Here is a 22,236-nt window from a genome sequence, read left to right as displayed (position 1 = left end):
GGATTTTGTGCCACCTTTTTATTTTTCATGTTGACAACACAGGAGTCTGCACCTTTATTTGAGCACATGGTGTCTACAACACTGTTTTGCGTGTTCCACTCTTCTAGGCTTATCCTCTCATCACCGCACTTACTTCCGTGCTTAATGGAGGATAATCCATATCTGGTGGACATGTGCTTGGTTGTTTGACACTTCATGGTGCTAACTTCTATGCATTCTAGAAGTTCTCCTGTAGCCTTTATAATCAGGCACTCCTAGTGTATTAGGATCACATTATGAACAGAGTAATGTATTCGGACATACTCTGATTAATTGATCATATCCTTCTTTGGTCTACTGTGTGCTTGTGTTTGAGTTCTTAGTTCTTGGGTGAATTTTTCCCTTAAGAAAATTCTTACATGGTATCAGAGCTTGGAGACTTTCTCATCACATAGTCGCTCGAGACCTCTTGCTTGCTTCATCACCTCAGCATGAATCCGGAGTGTTGTAGAAATTGGGAGAGTCCAGCATTAGATTTGACCTCTCCATTGCATTTGAAACTCCGTAGACTATTCTCGCCCATGAGCATAGATCCGGCGGACAGTGCAAATTTTTTGGCGATCACTGATCTACATCGGCGGCACTTGTCATAAATTTCCCGGCAGTGTTGTTCGCAGATCCGGCAGCCTACTTCGCTGCGATTCCGGAAAGGTTTAAACTCATTTATGGCAATTGCAGATAGTTCAGCAGGGTCTTTAAACTCCCGCCCTTGTATCTGCCACGTTAGTTGTATGGATTGGCCAACTAAGTTTGCTGACACGTCAGCTCGGGGCCCATTTTCTTGCTGATGTTATCATTTTGGTGACCTAAAATTGACGCCCGTCTGAACGTCATTTCAAGGCATTTTAGAACTGTTTTGATGGCTGTTTAACCATCAAATTTAAACTTTGAGTTTCTCCTCAGACCCCTCTCTAGATTGCTTTTCAGTTTGGCAGCCTGACTTTGAGAGCTCCTAACTTCATCATACGGACTCCGATTCAGGTGCAATTTTTTTTGAAATCAGGTAGAATTTCCTGAATTTTCCATTGGTGGTGTTGTTTTCTAGTTTTGGTACATATATTTTGCAGAATTTGCATTTTTTGGCGATTGTACCTGCATAATCCTGCCTTTTGCAACTTTAGAAGCTCCATACGGGCACCTCAGGTCACTTTTTCAGGTTCTATTTTTTTTGAAAGTGCGTATTTTTTCATCTACTTTCCAGATCTAAAGTCAGATTCTAGGGTTGTGTGGAAAAATTTCTCACTTTCAGAATTAGGCCTTCTTTGGCATTGTAATGCTTTCATTCTTTTCAGAATTCTTGTAAAAGTAAGCTATAGTGCTTAAGTGACAGATTTCAGCCTCATAAGGCAGTTGTAAAAGCCAAATCAAAAAGTCCACTTTGGTCATTTTGACAAGTGGCTCATTGTACGCGCACTACTTATAAAGTGCCAACAACATCTCTTTTGGGGGGGTCTTTTGATTGAGTGAACAGGGGGGTGTGTACAGTGTTCTTGTGTCTCTATTTTGTGCTCTTTCATTTCTGCATCATGGGTTTTAAATGTCCTCCTCTAACTTCACGCAACTATTCTACTTGGAAAGATATTGCATGGAGTAGATTAATGGAAAAAGGATATAGTTTATATGTTGATGGTACAATCACTAAACCTACTGATGCTAAAGAACTCATTAATTGGAAAATTCAAGACCAACAAGCTTTAGGTGTTATCAGGAGTTGTGTACATAGCGATCTTCTCTTCCACATTAAAAATTGTTCAGAATCTAAGGAAGCTTGGGACAAACTCGAACAGTTGTATGGTAAAGTGGATGAAGAAAAGGGATTTCAGATTGAGGATGATCTACTTCTCTTAGATCCTAAGAATTATGACACAATTCAGGATTATATCATCAAAGTTAATGAGTATAGGGCACTTCTTAAAGATTGTGGAAATCCCATGAAGGATGAAAGGTTGATACATCGCATCCTGAAAAAGCTACCTCAAGAGTATGCCAACTTTGTTTCGAGTTTTAATACTCACAAGTTAACCATGGGATCTGCTTCCCAGAAACCTTCCTTTGATGGATTTGCAGACATGTTGATTGTTGAACAATCTCACTTGGTGGATTTTGGTCTTCTCAAGTCATCCAAGACCAAAGCCTTGGTGGCTAATGATGCTCAGAAATCTAGTCAAGGGGGAAAAACCAACAACAAAAGAAGTAGTGGAAGCAGAAAACACAATTTGAGACACAACATGATTCCTCTCAACAAGGCGGTTCTTCTTCAAACAAGAAGGGAAGTAATGAAAAGAAGGACAAACTCTTTTGTGCATATTATAAAAAGCCAAATCATGATGAACATCATTGCAAAACAAAAAGAATCGATGAGTTAGAAAATCTACTCAAGAAGAACAGAATTCAAGTGCCAGGTACTTCCAAGGATTCTACTCCTAACTCTTAAAAGTGTAAAGGTCAAGCACTTATGGCAAACACAACTTCTTCTTCGGAATGGATACTTGACTCAGGTGCCTCCTACCACATGGGTTCTTCAAAGCAAGATTTTTCTTCATTGAAGCAGTCAAAGGTACAACACATCTTCGTGGGAGATGATGCAAAAATGGAAGTTGAAGGCAAAGGACATGTTGAAATGGAAGATGGGGAGTTCAAAGATGTTCTCTATGTTCCAAATCTAAGTTCCAATCTACTATCAGTTTACCAAATCACTCACCTTGGAGATGGTCATAAGGTTGAGTTCCTTCCCGATTCAGTGATGGTGCGAAGTCTAAAAGATGATTCATTGGTAGCAGTTGGGAAAGTCAATGATGACAGGAGGCTTTATTCCTTTTCCCATTTTGTGCCCAAGATTTCTTCTCAAGCCTTGTTAACTCACTCTAATTCAAACAACAACTTATGGCATGAGCGGTTTGGTCACCTTGACTTCCGCTTTTTTCAGCAACTTTGCTCAAAACACATGGTTAAAGGTCTACCCAACATCAACTTTTCTAAGGGGGAGTGTTCATCTTGTTCAGTGGATATGCATCTCAAGGAGAAGTATGATAAAGGGAAGTCTTCTCGAGCTCCAGTTGTTCTTCAGCTAGTTCACATGGTATTAGCAGGACCGTTTGCAGTGACTTCAGTCAGCCAAGGCCGATACATACTTGCATTTGTTGATGATTTTTCAAGATTCACTTGGGTCTTCTTCCTTCATCATAAGAATGAAGTGGTTCATAAGCTTCAAGACTTCAAGACTCATGTTGAACACAAGTCAAGAAAAGCCATCAAAGTATTAAGGGTGGAAAATGAGAACAGATATGTTGATCGGAGACTTAAGAACTTTTGTAAAATTGAGGGAATTGATCTTCAGAACTCACCAGCATTTAGTCCGCACAAGACAGATGTTGCAGCTATGAGGATTAGGACTCTCAAGACCATGGCAAGTTGCATGATAAAGGCCAAGTCTCTCGATCCTACATTAGAAGTTGAAGCCATTAGCAGTGCAACTCACATACTTAACAGATCTCCTCATCCAGCCTTAGATGGCAAGACTCCTTTTGAGGTTTGGTGTGGCAGAAAACCAGTTGTGAGTCACCTTAGAGTCTTCGGTTGTCCAACATGGGCTAACCTTTCTTCCAGGAGTTGCAAGACATAGACACCTAGGCCTTGTACCTTCATTGGTTATGAAGACAATGTGAAAGCTTACAGACTTATGGATCCAGAGACACATGAGATTTTTGTGGAGAAGGATGTTCACTTTGAGGAAAGTTCTCCGAGCTTGTCCTCTACTCCTCTCTGCACTTCATACACAGTGGAAAATGATAGTGACACAAGCGATAGTGCTTCAACAGGTTCTGATATGTGGGGTTCTGTCGACACTTGCAGTGAGAGGTCACATCAGTCTAGTCCACGTGCTTATATTGCCACAGTGAAAGGTCCATCTCAGCATGGTACATCTAGTCTTCCAGCTCCAGCTTCATTTGACTTGGGAGACAGACTTGAGGACACACATCTTCTCATTGATGATGATACTTCTACAATTGTTGCGAGGGCTCACTCTGACCCTCATGTCCATTCTCTACATGATCAATCTACACAGGTTGGCGTGATTGTGGATCCTTATGAACAACAATTAGTGGAGGACTCTTTGTTAGTAGAGGAGACAGATGGTTTCATGGAATAGGTTCAGCAGACATCCTTTACAGATCTGCATTCATTCTTTTCAGCACAGTTGGATGGGGTGAACTTCAGCATCAGTACAGGGATCCTTGAGCATGTTTCTGGGCCAACACACATCTTCAGGACAATACCTTGGGCATTGTTTCTTCCTAAGGGGAGGAACACCATTCTGCATTCGTGGACCTGCTTCTTCATCGGAGGAGCCTTCACCTGTTGGCATTCTTCTTTTGGGGGGGGGGGGGAGCCTCTTCTGTCTCTCTTCCTTCTTTCATTCTCTTATGTATATATTGGATGTATGTCGTAATGGGGGGGTCTTGATTACTCCATCCATCGATGAGTCCCTCTTCTATCTCTCTTTTTGGGGGAGGGTTTTTCCCATGAGGTTTTCCCTCTTTCCCCGCTTTGTGGGAGATTTGCATTTTCATTATGTACATGGGTACCTAACATGGCCTAGTAGCCAGGACCCATTATGCATCTTCATTTTAGCTTGTAAGCTTAAGCACATTCCCCTAACTTGCACTTAAGGGGGGGTGTTGGTGTAAATTAGTACTTTACTATTTACACTTACTTAAGTTTACTTAGGTTAATGCATTAGTTAATTACTTTGCATTATTTTTATTATTTTTATTATGAGACACTTAGGATTTTGTGCCACCTTGTGATTTGTCATGTTGACAACACAGGAGTCTGCACCTTTATTTGAGCACATGGTGTCTACAACACTGTTTTGCATGTTCCACTCTTCTAGGCTTATCCTCTCATCACTGCACTTACTTCTGTGCTTAATGGAGGATAATCCATATCTGGTGGACATGTGCTTGGTTGTTTGACACTTCATGGTGCTAACTTCTATGCATTCTAGAAGTTCTCCTGTAGCCTTTATAATTAGGCACTCCTAGTGTATTAGGATCACATTCTGAATAGAGCAATGTATTCGGACATACTCTGATTAATTGATCATATCCTTCTTTGGTCTACTATGTGCTTGTGTTTGAGTTCTTAGTTCTTGGGTGAATTTTGCCCTTAAGCAAATTCTTACATTTTCCTTTGCTGTTTGATTAGATGGTTAGATGTTATTTTCAGATTTCCATCTTTTAGATATGGTTCAGGTGTTCTTGCCTTGAAATGTGGATCTAGTACTCCTTGGTGTGTGGAAACTTTGTTACTTAGATTTCTTAACCTTTCACTGTTTTTTGTTCTTGCGTGTTGATTTGGGATCTTGCGTGAGATTACACTTTCTTGCACAAGGATGCAAGTCTTTGCACAATGTAGTGAGTTTCTTCACGTGGCTGGGCACTTCCTTGTGTGAAACCCTACATCAATTTTATGGTGTTTTGGTTGTACAACCAAACACATGCTCGCTCCATTGTGCACATCTTCGCGCGACATGATGCACTTCCTTGTGCATAATTCTGGCAGAGAATGTTCTCGTGCGAAAAATAGGGGGTATCTCCCTTGATTTTCAGGGTTCAAATTTTAGAGTTTCTAGTACCCTTTGGGTTGCCTTAATTTACCTTGGTCAAGAAGTTTTGAGATTCTTAGTGCTGGTTGTCATTTTCAGGTTTTCATTCCTGTATGTTTTGTGTCAATTCTGGTAGTGGCATCAGGAGATTGGTTGGTTGCCAGGATGATGGGTTAAGTCTTTCATTGTGATCTTTGTGATCCATGTATGTTGTTGTCTTGCACACTTACACTTGTTTTAAAAAGAAAAATTCTTGGCTTGTATTTCATCCTTGTTCCAAGGATCTCTGGGCAGGGCATTACACAAGCTTTTAAACTCTTGCATCATCTCATCTTTTATTTGGTCTTGTATGGAAGCATCTTCCATCTTAGGATGCTCTGCCTTTTTCTTATTATATCTTTCTTCAAATAATTCAATATTGGTTCTCCATGCAAATTGATAATAGGCTCTTGATATCATCATAAAGAAATTCATGATTAGCTTGTTCTACAACAAGGTCCAACTCCCTTCCTCTATAATTAGCAACAATTAGTTCCAAGCTTGGAATGGGAGGCTCTTGAGGATTTCCTTCTTCTAGTTCTAAAGCTGTAATAAAGACCCCCCCTTGGGATCCCAATTGCTCCATCTGCTCCTTAGTGAGTTGTTCATCTCCTATATGCAATGGAGACTGAGTGGGTGAGTACTCCTCTATTTGGGACACCTGCTTTTCTTCTATCCTTTGTCTTTTGGCCTTTGGCTCTTCAGGCCCCTCCTCCAAAACAACATTGGTTGATCCAATTATCTATTTATCTTTGTCAATTGCAAAACTTTTATTCCGAATGATACTATAGTCAGGTCTCCTTCTGAATAACTAGCTGCTCTAATCCTACTACAGGGGTAAAAGATAATTTTTTCATGACCTCTTGGGTCTCATCAGGATAAGAATTAATAAAGAATATTTTATTTTCATTCATAGCCTCCATGATCTCTAGGAAAGTGATCATTAATTAATTTATTTTATTTGCCTTTGTCTTGGCATGCTTCAGAGGCTTGTAATCTTTATCAAAACAATTAATGAATTCTAGTACCCTAGAATAAATTCCCCACTTCTCCTTTTTGATCTCTTGCACTTGGAGTGAGAATTCATTTATGACTATATCTTCAGGGAAGTAGGGTTGATGTTCCTTGGCACCATTCTTAGCCCTATGTTTGAAAATATTAAAAAATCCTTCATTATCATTGAAACGATCATGAGAAACAACCATTTTATATTGGTCTAAAAATTTATACAAAAACAACCAACCACCCTTGGTGATTATGAACTAATGGGCAATAGTACAAGATGGGAAAATTGAACCTCTAGACCGACTAGTTAGTTGTGCTTCCTCTAATTCACCTATCTGCCATAGCATTTCAACTATTTCCACCTTTAGAGGTACCTGGTAAGGAAGTACATGTGGAGTTCCTTGGAATCCATACACTCTAAAAATTGTAGACACAAGGTATGATATGATATTTGCCTAGTTATGGGGCGACCTTTAAACTAGTACGGCTATCCATAGGCTTGATGAAATCTAGTAGTGCCTTAGGTATCTTGGAGTTTTCCCTTAATAAAAGGCTCCTCAACCTTGATACAAAGTATCCATCAAATCTCACAAAAATTATCTCCTCTACATCCTAGGTCATATTTGCACTCCATAATTGGACTGGAAAAGATTCGCCCTCATACTTTCTGTTTAATACCATTTCTTTTTCAAAGAAAGTAACACCTTTATACAAGAACATATGCATCGATAAGGAATAGTGGCCAAATTTTTTCTCAACTTTGCCCTTTGCAATTCCAATCAGACCTATGTGAATCTCCTCTGCTAAATAGGATGCAAAATCAAAAATAATATCCACACCAAAAGAAGAGATTTTTGTCATCATATACATGAATTTTATTGGCATAAAATCTTGTTCATCTTCACCAAAAACCCTACATCAAGTCATGTAAATATCAATGGCCCTAGTATTGAAAAATTGCTTCTTGAAAGGCTCTTTAGTTGATGCTTTAATAAAGGTCAAATTGCCAATTGTGGCCAAGTGTCCTCTCAATGCACCTCGTCTAATTTGATCTTTTCGAGATAAATATTCCTTTTCTAATCCTTGAAAGTCAATGATATCATGGTAATATGTGGTTGGCTCCAATCCAAAAACCTCTTGAATTTCTTTTGCAGTGATTTTTATCAAACACTCCCCATCTATTCTCCTCACCATTTTAGCTACTAGGTCATAATTTAGGGCTATAACTATCAGAAGGTCTGAATCCATGAAAACCCCAGGGACCACCAACTTACCTAAATCAAAATTCCAAATATTCCCATGGGAAGCAAACAATTTCTTCTTTGAGAACCATTTCTTGAACAGTTGGAACCTTATTTTAGAGGTTATGGCATCCCTAGTCCAATTTCCCTTATCAAACAAACCATCTACAATCTAGAGCCTAGGGCTTACAGGAACTATCTTTTTAATTTGGGCTCATTCATTCATCGATTCACTTAGTTATTCAAGAAAATCATCATGGATATTTCTACTAGCATACTCTACTTTCCTTGAGAAACCCTTCTTTGGAGGCATATTTGATAATAATGACAAGAAAATAGAATTCCTTGAATTATATTAGGATTGAGGTACTTACTTGGCTTTCTAGTTTCTTTCTCTAAATTTTGCAATGAATTGCTGATATAGAAAGTTTTTGCACAATTCAACCATGCAAGAAAATAACTCTTCATTAGGTTCTAGCTCTCAAAAAATCAGAAATACATTTGCATGAAGAAATTCTCAACTATCTGCAATATATTCCTTGTTTTATTTTACATGGGAAGCTTTAACTCTCATAAATGGATCATAGAGAAACAGAGTGGCATCACCTTTCAAATTTGAAAATAGGCCATCGATTTTTGAAATATCTGATGATTTAGGAATAAAACAATTTATGACTTAGCTTCATCCCTCCTAGTTGGTGGTCAATCCAATTAAATCCTTGCACATGAGCCTTTTCCTTCCTTGTTGACAACTTGCATTGGACCCATTTATGCTTCTGGACATGTGTCATGTTCTCGCCATGTCACCAAGGTAAAAGTTGAGCAACTCCTGTTGGCGACATAGCAACCATCATTGATCAACCTTGCATCAGACGATAGATCTTATACGATAATTGTGTTATAAACAAAGTGGGCCCATGATATTTCCTTCAGGTTGCTATTTTGCCAAGGATAAAGTTCATGCAACTCTTGTTAGCAAGAAAGTGACCATTGTCGATCTTGAGAAGATATGATGGTGTGGATCAATGGTTCATTTCCTTCAATGCGAATCCCTCATGGCATCTAACATCCTGACATGCTGACATGCTGACAAGGTTGTTAATGACATGGAAATTTATGATGTCATCCTCAAGGGTTGGTCCTGCCATATATCCATGTAGTGGGCTGTCACTATGTTGCCAAGGGTAACAACCTTACAGCTTCCCTTGGCGACAAAGCAACCACTGTCAATCTTGAGAAGATCTGATAGTGTGGGCCTTTTGTCTTATAACTTTGTTCCTTTATGACTGGTTCCTATGGATAAGTACTGCTTGGTCATTGTATTGCCAAGAATAAAAAGCATGTGATTTCCTTTGGCGACAAAATGTTACTTGATCACCCTTTTTTTTAAATAAAGACATTAAACCCACAAAAAAAAAAAATGAAATCTTAGGTTAAGGTTATTCTCAGAGACTTAGGATAATGTTTAGATAGTACAAAAAAATAAAAAAGGTAGCCAGGAAGAAATAAAAAGGGCTTTTTCCCACGCATTTTTAATTTGAAAGGGTATGCTATGTAAACATAATCAAAAGGTTTTCTAGGGCAACACTTAGGAAAATAAAATTAGGGTTATTCTAGGGTTAGCCAAATTTAAAACATTAAACCCTAATCTTTACAAAGGTCACTAAAAATTTCATTTAGAGAAGCATTAGAATAAATCTCAAGTGAAAACCAAACCAACAGGTTGCATACAAAAGGTTGGAATGCCATCGAGATAGGTTTACTGCAATCACTAGAAGAAAGGAAAAAATAGAAAGGTGAAGAAATATGATGCAACTGTAGTGTGTTTATTAAAGTCAGTAAACCAAAACACACAAGAGCATATGAGTGGTGAGGGAAAGGTAATCCTAGTAGACAAGAGACCATGTTTGAGTTGTAGAGCTAGAGAAATGCAAAGCAAGTTACAGATAGGTTAGTGAGTACACTAGTGATCTACATCAAGCTAAGACAAGTAGATACTTCTCATATGTTGGCTTCTTATAATTACAACATCAAATCATATTGAGGATGTACTTTGACAAGTAATTATGCTCCAAAATGAAAAAAAAAAACAATTGTTATTTCATGCAATGGAGCACAAATCTTGAATCCAAAGAAAATGGAAAATGAGAGTTAATGAAGAGATTTTCCCCTTTTCTTCCTAAGCTTTCTCCAAAACAAAAGTGTCTCTAAAATTTGAGAGGGGTGAACAACATCTAAGTCTTACCAAGTATCACTAAAAAGGCCTCCAAGCCACTACCCAACCACTAGCCATTAATGGAACAAGGATTCAAGTCCTTCCTCTTCCAAATGTTCCCCTTCCATTAGTGTAATAAACCAAAAGTGTGGAAAAAGGAAATGGAATTGACCTCTTCCCATTTTTGCCCCTTTTGAGATGTGATACTTTTGGAGGTTGAAAAATGTTATTTGAAAACTCTAATGGTAAAAGATTAACCCCCAACCTATGATACACCTATAAGGTTAGTTAATTTTGACCTAAATAACCCCCTAAGGTCACTTTTAACCTCTCTAAAGTTCACTTGAAGTTAGCCTACAAGTCCAACATGATGGGACACCATCCATGGCTCTCTAAGCAAGTGGGTTTCTTAGGTAGCCTCCTAGGTACTACCCTAGACTAGGTTTCTCTTTTCCAAATCCTAAATGGACATGTCATTGCCACATTAACATAATACAAGTGTCAAGTGACACTACAAAATATTATTTACAAATACACATGCGATGTCCACTCACATAATGCAAATTATTGTAATAACAACCATTCACATTTACGTTTACAAATAAAATATAATACAACAAAGTTTGAGTCTATTCGTTAGACTTAACCTTAGTTTCACAGTTTCACATAGGTATAACCTTGGTTCTTTGATTTAAATTCCATGTTTAATTTTGTGCACACTGAATCCAATATCAGTAGTCCAAGAAAATTGTACACATAAAATCAGTGCTATAAAATTTAAATCAACATATGTATAATCTATATTTAATAATCTTTCACTTTCAAAGTAATATTCATAATTTAATCCCATATTAGGTATTTTTAGAATTCAAACATTATATAATATTCATCAATATTAATTGCAATTTTTAAAACATAATTCACATGTCAGTTCTAATCTTACCATAATTCAATTAACACCATCAAGATTGACATCTAAATATATAAACATTAGAGCACACAAAACAGGTCCTAATAATCATCATCATAAGTGTTAAATCAACATAATGAAAATCACCCCATAATATAAAATGATATAAAATCTTTGTCTAATTAGTCTAAAATGTATCAAAATATCGCATCAAATATAGGTTGGGGTGGGACCTCACAATGTTATTATATATTGTGTTGTATATGTGCTATTGCTTTAGCATGTTCCCTTGTGTAGTTTCCCTTGTGCTATGATAGGTTGGGGTGGGACCTCACAATGTTATTATATATTGTGTTGTATATGTGCTATTGCTTTAGCATGTTCCCTTGTGTAGTTTGCATTGATGCTTATGACATGGTAGTACTAATTCTTGTTGGACTTTATGTTGTAGGCCCAAAAATACTCTCCTTTGTATCTCTTAAGTTCCTTTCCTCCATTGTGTTGTAGTTATTCTTCCTTTGGGGAATGTGTTGGTAATCTGATTGAAAAGATCATTATTGAAAAAGAGGGATTGTTGCCAATAAGGAGATTGTTGATAAAGAATGTTTTCAATCATTGTTTTGTCACTAATGTTTGCTAGAATGAAAATTACTTATAAGATCCAAGTACTATCACTTAGTTGATTGATGAAGAGGATTTAATCAACAAGATGTAACAAAAGCACCTAAGGGAAAGGTTGAGTTATGGTTTTGTAATGGAGTGCAAGGATCAATTAAAAAAATGGTTAAATGATGTATTGATAATATACTTGAAGATATAGAGGTTGGCCACACATAGATACATTAGAAGTATAAGTTGTAACAAGGCTATTTGTAAAGCTTGACTAAGTTCATTAGTGAGTACCGAGCAAGCTAGTTCATGCCGAGCAGATTTTTAGTTAGTGTCAAGAAAATGCAAAATCTAGTGTGTGCCGAGTGAAATAGAAGGCACTAAGCAAGTCTAGGTGTCAAGAAAAATAATAGGTACCAAACATTAGAAAACTTAGTGGATGCTGAGTGAATCCACAGTAGGTGTCAAGCATCAATAAAACATAGTTGGTGCCGAGTAACACAATATGTGCCAAGCACCAAAATTTCAATAATGCCGAGCTACTGCATTATTTAAAAAGTCAAAGATTTTCCAGATTTGAGCTAACAAGTTTGTTACCTTGAATTTTGTGAACCAAATGGAGGATAAGGATGATGATCTGGAGGCACAGAATTTTAGGTAAACATTTTTAGGCAAATTCAGGAGGATTCTTCATGATGTTTCTAGAAGGAACAAGATATGGGTTAGATTCATTGAATCCTACCTAATCCATTCAATCTAAAATTAAAAGCGAGAAGATTAAGAGCATAATTTTTTTTCCAGACTTCTATTTAAGGAGTCACAGGCCAAGAAGCTAGAGTTGCTAGGTAAAAAGTTGTTGAAGGCTATTAAGGAGAAGGCATTGAGAAGAAGGAAGAATAGAGCACAGAGACTCTGCTTCAATAAGTGGCCATATAGGAAATTGCACTTATACATCGAGCATGGAGACTTAAGGAGACAAAGCTTGAAAGAAGGACAAGCTATCAGATCTACAAAGACTGAAAGCCAGGCAAATTTAAGAGCTGAACTGAGATCTAAAATCTGTAAGTTAAGTTATCAGTTGTATCAAGTCAAAAGCCCTTGTTGTTACTCTCTAACAATTGTAGCAGTTAGGGTAAAATCCTATGGACTTACGTTGTTTTAACAACCATTTGTAAATCCTTTAACAGGGTGGCATTCCAAGTGAATGTTCTAAAAGTCCTCTAACTAGGCCCACTTCTAACAGGGTGGTTAAATCCTTTAACTAGGTCACATTTAACAATGTGTTGTAGCCTTTAACAGAGCAGACCTTTCACAGGAAATCACTTCAGAAGAGTGGGAATTGAGTAGCATGTTACTAGTGGTTTTTCCCAAATTGAGTTTCCATTTAAATCACTATATTATGTGTTGATCTTTCATGTGTTATTCTTGCATATTGATTTTTCAGTAACTTGCTAAGTAGGAAAGTTTAGCTTGGATGCATGAATAGTTTAATGGGCTCATTTTACTTGAAATTTTTTTATTAGGACATTTGGACTTTGAATAACTGATTCACCCCCCCTCTCAATTATTCTAAAGCATTTCTAACAGAATGATGACATTTCATACTTTATATAATATTACATATTACCATATGATCATACTGACCTCAAAGTTAGTAGATCCCTCTTATCCTCTATATTTTTTCATATATTTATTTCCCTTGAAGTCTTCTCTCTTGGGGGAATTTCATAGTGTAAATGTTTCTAGTCAATTCTTGTGCACTTCCATTAAATAAATTATTCCCATTAGGGTGACTGTAATAACTTTAATGTGGGGGCATACATTCCACTCACTTATGCACATACACACTTTGATGGTTGGTTATTTTATTACTTTTTTGATCCCTCTATTGAATGCTTAATAGTTTAGAGTCTAATCCTTCCAACTCTCTTTGGATCCTTTTATCAATCCCTCTTTGGATTACTAGTAGTCTAGGATGCTTGATCACCGCTTTTTGACCCTCTTTTGATTACTAATAGTTTGAGAGGCTTGGTTGTTTCTTTTGATCTCTCTTTAGATAACCAAACAATCTGGGAGGTTTGATCATTGCTCTTGATCCTTCTGTGGACTACCAAAAATCTAGTAAGCCTGATCTTGTTCTTGGTCCCTTGAGGATATACACATCCTTATGCTTGGGTCATTTTTTATTCCCCTTTTTGTACATGGAATTCCATTGAGGATGAATCTTTGATGTATTTTTTAGTATTCCACACACTTTCTAGACCATTGAATTCATCTTTGATGGGATAACTAGCATGCTACACAAACTTGTTAGACCATTCAATGTCATCTTTTATTGTAGCATGCCACTTTGTGTAGTTCACATTAAGGAACAAAAACCTTATTGGGAAAGTTGACAACACTTTTTTTCATCTTTCTAGTGCCATCTTCCTTGTTATGGTTTTGGTTATGAAGAAGACACAAGTCTATTGGGGGCTTTGTAGTTTCTTCATTTCCTTATTCATGATGGGATTAGCTCCTAATTTTTATCTATTCTACCATAAGTATGAGGTAGCTCATACTCTCACTAAAGTGTGGGATAAATGTGTTAGAAATTTGTTGAGCACTCCCCTCGAGATTCATGACAAGGGCTTAACCACCTCTTGTGCACTATAAGTTGAGTGGTTGTATCAGGCATTAATAGATCGATCTTTTGGTGTAATGAAAAACCCACTCTAACAAGTGGTATCAGAGCTTGGTCATATGTTTGAATCCTCAGACCCTTAGGTAACTTTGAGGGGCAGATTGATAGAAATTTGTTCAACACTCTACTTGAGATTTGTGACAAGGGCTTAACCACCTCCTGTGTACTAAAAGTTGAGTGATTGTATCATGCATTGATAGATCGGTCTTTTGGTGCAACAATAACCCCACTCTAAAAAAATGTACCATGTTAAAGTAGAAACACCAATTATTTTAGACATTTTATCTCCCATCCTTTAGTGATTTTATGGACCATGGATGAATTTGTTCTCAATCTGTCTTTTCTCTTGCTCAATTCCTCCTTTTCAAATTTTAGTAGTGCAGTTTATGGGATGTCAAGGTTACCCTTTCTCAGGATAACCCTAGTATAGGTTGACCCGGTCAATTTTTACCCTAGGCTATTTTGGTCACACGAGCAATTTTTCCTTGGGAATTTAATTTAGAAATTTAGGTGCCCTTGTTGACTTGCTTAATTATTTTATCCCAAAAACTATTATAAAAGGAAGCCCATGCACCTCATTTTCAAATCCAATAAACATCAAGAAGAAAACACAATCACAGTTAAGGATACTCAAGATAGAAAATTAATGGTATTATCAAGCATACATCAATCATTCAAGGAGTTTGCAAGATTTAAGGATCCTTTGTGAGTATTTTCTTTTTTAATTTCTAGCATTTTGTTGGTCATCAAGGGACATGATCTACATTTTGGTATTTATCTTCTTCTTATTTGGTGAATATTTATATCCATGGCTCTATGATGTGGTATTGGTAGATCCATTACATTTGTGGAGATTTCCTACATCTTTCATTGAAGATTTAACATCTACAACATTCAAATATTGCAAAATCCTTATTGACAAGGGTTTCAACAAGAAAGCTAAATATTTACATTTGTCTTACTTCCTTACATGATTTATATTTCATTTAATTTTAATGTTAGCTTCAAAATGGGGCCTTGGCTAAGGAAATCCACCCCCCCCCCCAAAAAAAAAAAAAAATCAATTTCATTTATGTGCTAGAACATGGTATCAAAATTTCACATACAAATTTGCATAATATTACTCATAAGATTTTAGAAATATATGGGTTTATTTTATTTTGATGCTCTAAGAACATATTTGTCATCCCATAAATCTACTGGTATATGTTTCCCAAATTGACCTATACCTAGAAATCTAAGATTTTCTAGGTTTTCTATTTTGCTCATGGATTTGCAGTTAGATTCTTAGTTGTAGTTTTAGATCCTTTTAGAGAAACAAATTATTTTTCTTTGCATATTATCCATTATTTTTTTGTCTTAGCATAGACCTATTTGAAAATTTTAATTAGGTTGATTGCATACATATTTCTCATAGATCTATCTCACCTTTGGTATTTAATCAATTGGTTCAATTTACATTCACATTGTACATTAAAGTTAATTAACATTACATGAAAAAGGAATTTCTTGTGTACTTCCTTAGTATAATTTGGATTTATTATTTCCATCTTGCCATCTTTTTGGGGATTTTCTAATCTAACTTGAGTTATATTTGGAATCCCCTCTTTCTCTTGTATTGAACGAAAAGTGTGTTGTTAATGAATTTATCTCATCTAGTTTACATTGTTAAATTTATTGATGTCATTTTTCCCATAAATAGAGACATTTATTTAGATGATTTATTCCATTATAGAGAATACAAACAAGCTCTGGAAAATAGTTGAAGGACCAAACAATAATTTGGTCCTGTCCCATAACTTAGAAGAAATAATATGTATTTTTTGAAGAATAAGGAAGCAAAGATTCCAAAATCTATTAAATCTCTATGAGATTTTATAACTAGGAAGATTCAATGAAAGGATCAATACCATAGGCATTGGTGTAAAAGGGTTACTACAAATGTTTACAAAGATCAAAGATATCAAAAAATTAACATCTAAGAAAATGGCTAGGGGATACCATTTTTTTCAATAAAGTGAGTCATAATATATATACTAATGATAAAAAGGCCTAGCTATACCCTTTAAAGATGGTGATAAACCAATTTAAAGTATCATTTGAATCTATCACCTTAAAGGAAGATCTTCGTCGATTGTTTAGAAATGAAGAAGTTGTGAAGAAGGTTGTCAGGAAGATGGAAGAATTTGAAGTTTTTGTGCAAAATGCTAGAAAGTTTTGAAAGAAACAATAGAAGAATATTTGAACCACAAATATTTTAAACCCATTTGATATTGTGGATATCATTGAAAGGTTTAAAGGTGACAATTAAGGGGTCCTTTTGGAGAAATAAGGGTCAAAACCCAACACCTAGTTTGACATTTTGGACTTACCCAATTTTGCAGTTTTGAGGAATTTTGGACCTCCAAAATTTTGGATATCTGAAAAATCTAAAAAGTGATCAAAACTTAGGAGAATTTTGTACTTGTGGTTTCATACATGGATATAGGTTCTGACGATTTTGGTCGGCAACACATTTTTGTATATTTCACTACTTGTTTAGAATTTAAAAGGCCTCTATATATATTTTCGATTGAGATAAGATGATTTGAAGATATCTAACAATTTCAAAAGAGTATAATATGTTATGCATATTAAATTGGTGACATTTTAAGAAGTGGAGTCTGAGGTTTCTATTGAAGACTAGTTTTGGTTACACTTCTAGCTTCTCTTTCTTCTTTTTCTCAAATTTTCTCACATGTAATGGTTGCATGCACATTATAAATGGATAAAAATTCATGCAAGATTGTTAGAAACTATTAAGGGGGAAGTTTTGTATTGAAATCATTTTAATTGCTTAGTTTTTCATGTTTTTTTGCATAGGAGAAACTTTATCTTTGAAAACTTAGTGTAGAAGTTGCTTCTCTATATAAGAACAATTGTTAAATTTAACGAGGGTTAAATTTTTTTGCAATAAAGTGTGTACAATTGGTTCTCCTATTCAAGGTTTGATTATTCCTACTTCAGTATTTAAACTTGTAATTTGTAACTATGATACAATTGGTTATTTTATTGTAATTTTTTGTGGAGTTTGTTATCTCTGTGATTTCTTTGTTGTGATAAATTTAAGAGAAAATTTCTACTAGCTGCACTAGGATTTATTTTTTTGTATGCATGAAAAGTGGCTACATAATTTTATGAATTATGAAAAATCATTCATGTACACATAGGTTTCCCTTGATATTTGTAATTGTGAAGTTTTAGTTGCGCTTCTCTAGGCTATGTGATTTTCCTTAAACTTCTTGATAGTCTAATTCATAAGGTGATTTAATGGAGGCTTATGTCTATTTAGGTTTTTACTTACTATAATTTCTTATATTATCACTACCATCAATCTAATTTTCACTTTACTTCTAACAATTGGTTAAACTAGGAAACTTAGTTGTAGCTTCATTATTAAAAACTACATTCATTTAAAAATAGAAAATAAAAAAAATTGGAATTCTCGTTATTTTTTATTGTCTTAAAGATCACTTTAAAAAACCATCAAAGACCTCCTTGTAAAAATTCACACGTCTTCAGTTGATCTGTTTAAGCGGTTGATAAATAACCTAAAGGAATCTTAGGGTTGACTCACATCATCCTTTCAAGAGAGAAATCTAAGTAAGATTTCTGCCATTGTTGTTATGTAAGATGACACTCAATAGAAGTGGAACTAGAAGGAGGGCCCCAAGGTGAAAAATATAAAATCTGTAATTTGTAAGGTTAGAATAGTTTGAGTCATATTCTCTCCAATATTTTGAGTGAGTATTGAGGTCTTTACCTAACAAGGGTGATTTTTTGGAACTTACCCACTTTCATCAAACTCAAAGTACCAAGATAGTCCTCACATCAGGTTCTCTATACATTAAGATTTCCTTCCAAGGACTTTATTTAAACACATACATATTTCATCTATGAAAACTTCATCATCTTCTACTACCAACACTATAGCTATTCAAACCCACCACTACCACTTCCACATCTAATGGCCATCTTTGCTAACACCCAAAGTTTTCCATTAAACATTATTGAATAGCTTCATGAACTTATCAAAAATCTTGAATTTTTTCATTGTAACTTCATGTTGGGAGAATCATGTATGGTAAAAGAACACATCCACACATTCAAAGAAATTTGAAATTGCAAGGAGCTTGCACATCAAGATGTAGTTCTCCATATGTTTTTGTACATATTGCAAGAGTTTGCATATAATTGACACCTAAATTTTCACATGGACCCATCTTTTACTGGGGGAATTTGAAACCAAATTCCTCAAACAATTTATGATTTTATGTGGATTCTACTACTCTACACCACCAATTTATCACTACTAAAAAGGAGTTGCTAGATCCAATTACAATATATAATCATTGCTTCCACAAGGTGCACCAAAAGCTTGAAGTTCCGTACACTATAGCAAAGGTAGTTACTATCTAACTTTACCTCAAATCTCTTGATCATTTGATGTCTGTTTTATTAAAATGGATTCCACTTGGAGATATTGATACCTTGGAAAAGGTCTATAAAAATTCTATTATGTTCACATGAAAAATGAATCCCCATAGTAGAGGTTATTTTGGAACTCCATATGCTTCAGGTAATGCTACTACCCTACACTAGTTTTTAGCAAGAAATTAGTTAATGGCCAATTAATGCCCCCATTGAACCCTATTCCCATTTTCCAAATAGCCATCCCTCCACCAATAATTACCTACCTTATACATTAAATTATATATTTCAGTAGAAAACTATTGCTCAAGCCAAACTAGAAATTAATCAGGCTAGTGAATTTGAGGTAATAAAAAAAAACTTTTTCTCAACTATCAAAAGAGCTAACTCAAATAAAGTTAAAACCTTCCTCACACCAAGGAAATTACCAATGATAGTATTTTCCCCCAAACCACTACTCCCAAAACTAGAATCATAATTATAATTCCTACAAAAACACCAACAATAACAATGGTGGGAATAATAAGAGTAATTTACAAGAGATGATGTTTACCAAAAAAATCAAACTAAGAATACTAGACCAAATAATGGTACTATAATTGTTGGTAATGCTAATGCATTTGAATTTTATGATACAAATTGTGTAGGTATGGTAGGTACATGAAAAAATGATAATGGGTATTGAAATTATAATGGTGAAAATTATAATCCCTAAGATGCAAAACATCCTCCCTTGTCGTTTAATGCAATGTTATTTGAGTCATTTGATGTGCCAATGGGGGGAGATGATTCCAAAAATAACCAAGAGGATTTTGTATTCACATTTAATAGGGATGAAGAACAAGAATATTCTTAAATATATGCATTCCAAAGTGATAACAAAAAACATATAATCTGAGAAATAAAAATAGCTTCTAATGGATGACATCCATCTTGGATCACATCTCACTCCTCCTTATCCATTGGATAGATTTAATCTTGTTCCTCCCAAGGCTCCAACCAATATTGTCTTGACATTTCAAAATATGCTTATGATACTAAGATATCCAACACAACCTTATGAAAAGTATGATGCAATTGAAGAGCTGAATAAGACTAAGGCTAATATATGTTTGACATTTTATAATGTTTCCCTAGCTAAAGGAAACTTTATTGAATCACTAGATTACTCTAGGTCAAGTACATATGTGAATGTCCACTATATTTAAAGAAAAAGTGGAGGGACCCCTTGCTTTTTTTGAGTCTTTAAATCTTTGGAAAAAAAATTGAATACTTGTTTGATAGATTCTAGAGGCTCTTGAAATTTCATGACTCTTTCAATCTCTCAAAAATTATGTGCGAGTCTACAATCCACTAGAGTAGTGATTCAATTGGATAAAAGTGAAGTCAAATGATCAAAGTTCTCAAAGACATGCACATGTAGCTAATTAGTGATATGCGTATCCAAGACATAATAGACATACATGTGGTAGACATCCCAAAAACATATAGAGTGCTTTTGAGAAGAGAATGGATGAAGCACCTAATGGGATCAATTCAAAGCTAAGATAAAGAAAATGATCACTGAGTATAATACTTCAAATGAGGTCTTGTTCACACAATCAAATTTGGGATCTTACTATGTATTGGATTTCAAGACGGAAGATAGTGATACATCAAATGATAGTCAAGTTGCTAGATTGTAGGAATTTTCTATCAACAACAAGATTCTCCAAGAGTTCATGAGTAGCATGTTCAATAATCTGAAATATCTCTAAGAAGATGTAGACCCAAATATCTTGTTACAACCTATTTTTTTCACCTTTATCATATAAGACACTATGAGTTTGAATATGTTAGGTGTAAAGATGTCATATTAAGAGTCTTAACACAAATGGGTTAGCTTAATGAAATACATCAATTTTTTGAAAATACTAAAATGGATACAAACTCTTATTTATAGTAATCATAGATGTAACAAAAAATTCTAGAGGTTAAAGAAAATTGAAATCAAAAAAATTTTCAAACTCCCAAAAATGTTTGGACATCTAAAAGTGCAAAAAACTCTGGAATTGTTGAACAATTGTGAAGTTAAAGATATTTTTAGGCCTCTAAAAGTATGGGCATACAAAATATATATATAATCTTGAGGTTGTTTGAGATTTTTGAATCAACAATTATTTTCTAGGAAGATATCCAGGCTTCCTATAATGATACATCCTCAAATGGAGGATGATTATTGCCTTACCATGGACCTAGTGATTATGCACCTAGATTCATATCGAGATGTTATGTTGAGGGTAATGGTTGGGTATCTATTGAAATAAATAATGAAGAAGAGACATCCAACAAAAGGAACTGGTAGAATAAATATAAATGAAATAAAAAGATGTAACACCCCGCCAAGGGATCCAAATAATTAACCTAAAGTTTTACTAAGTTTGGTAAAAAATTTTTTTTTTAAAACATGAAAGTAAAACCATTCATAACCTAGTAGCGAAAGCAATAACATCATTCAACTGAAAGTAAACATAAACATACATACATAACAGGTTACATTCTTTAAGGATCCCTTAACGTAGAATTACATCTAAATTAACTATTAATGATTCCATCTAATACTACATCCACATAAAATAATAATGAAAAGTCCAATGTTCATAAATTACATTTTTGAATGCTCAATCATCCACTGTACATGCCACAAGGTATGAAAGGCTTAAAATAATATACATATGTGAAATAAAAGACATCATCATCCTTATTCTAGTCCATGATGCAATAAAGTAAATAAAACCAAATACCATACATGATACATCACCATCATAAAAGATATAAACATCCATCATAAAAGATAACCATTTATCAAAAACATAATTAACTAAGTGCACAGTTCCTCCCAACCGTAAATAGCATCATTAGACCATCGTGGGCTCTAGCCATCCCTCCATGCATAACATTCCATATCACCGAAGAGATCATCGGTATTAACATAGTAGGAATGTCACTCCTAAATCATACTTTATCATATGCAGAAAAAAATGTAACATGCAAGATAAAGCATAAGACAAGTAAATAACATCATCTATCATATGCCAAACATCAATATAAGGATATGTGTCCACCATCAAAATCTAAGAATGCATCAGCCACGGTGTCTCAGACGGATCTCATATGGTAAGAGTGAAAAAGCACTACCACCCGACTGCGTGGAACCTAAATGGTCCACTCCCACCGCACTGAGGAGATAATCTCAAGTCCCTAAATGTGTTATCAAATCACATAGCACAAATACACTCTAAGTCCAGGAATCTTAAAAGTATACTAACTCAAAGGTTCCAACACAAATCAACATCTAATCCTAGAGGCACACAAAGACATGTAGGAAACCTACTATGCAAGCGAGAAAGTGTCATTGCATGGATCACGCTAGAGTTA

The sequence above is a fragment of the Cupressus sempervirens genome, chromosome 4 (assembly GCF_028749045.1).
Source record: "Cupressus sempervirens isolate cs-2001-9-10 chromosome 4, ASM2874904v1, whole genome shotgun sequence".
Lineage (NCBI taxonomy): Eukaryota > Viridiplantae > Streptophyta > Pinopsida > Cupressales > Cupressaceae > Cupressus > Cupressus sempervirens.
Note: the sequence above shows the minus strand (reverse complement) of the source record.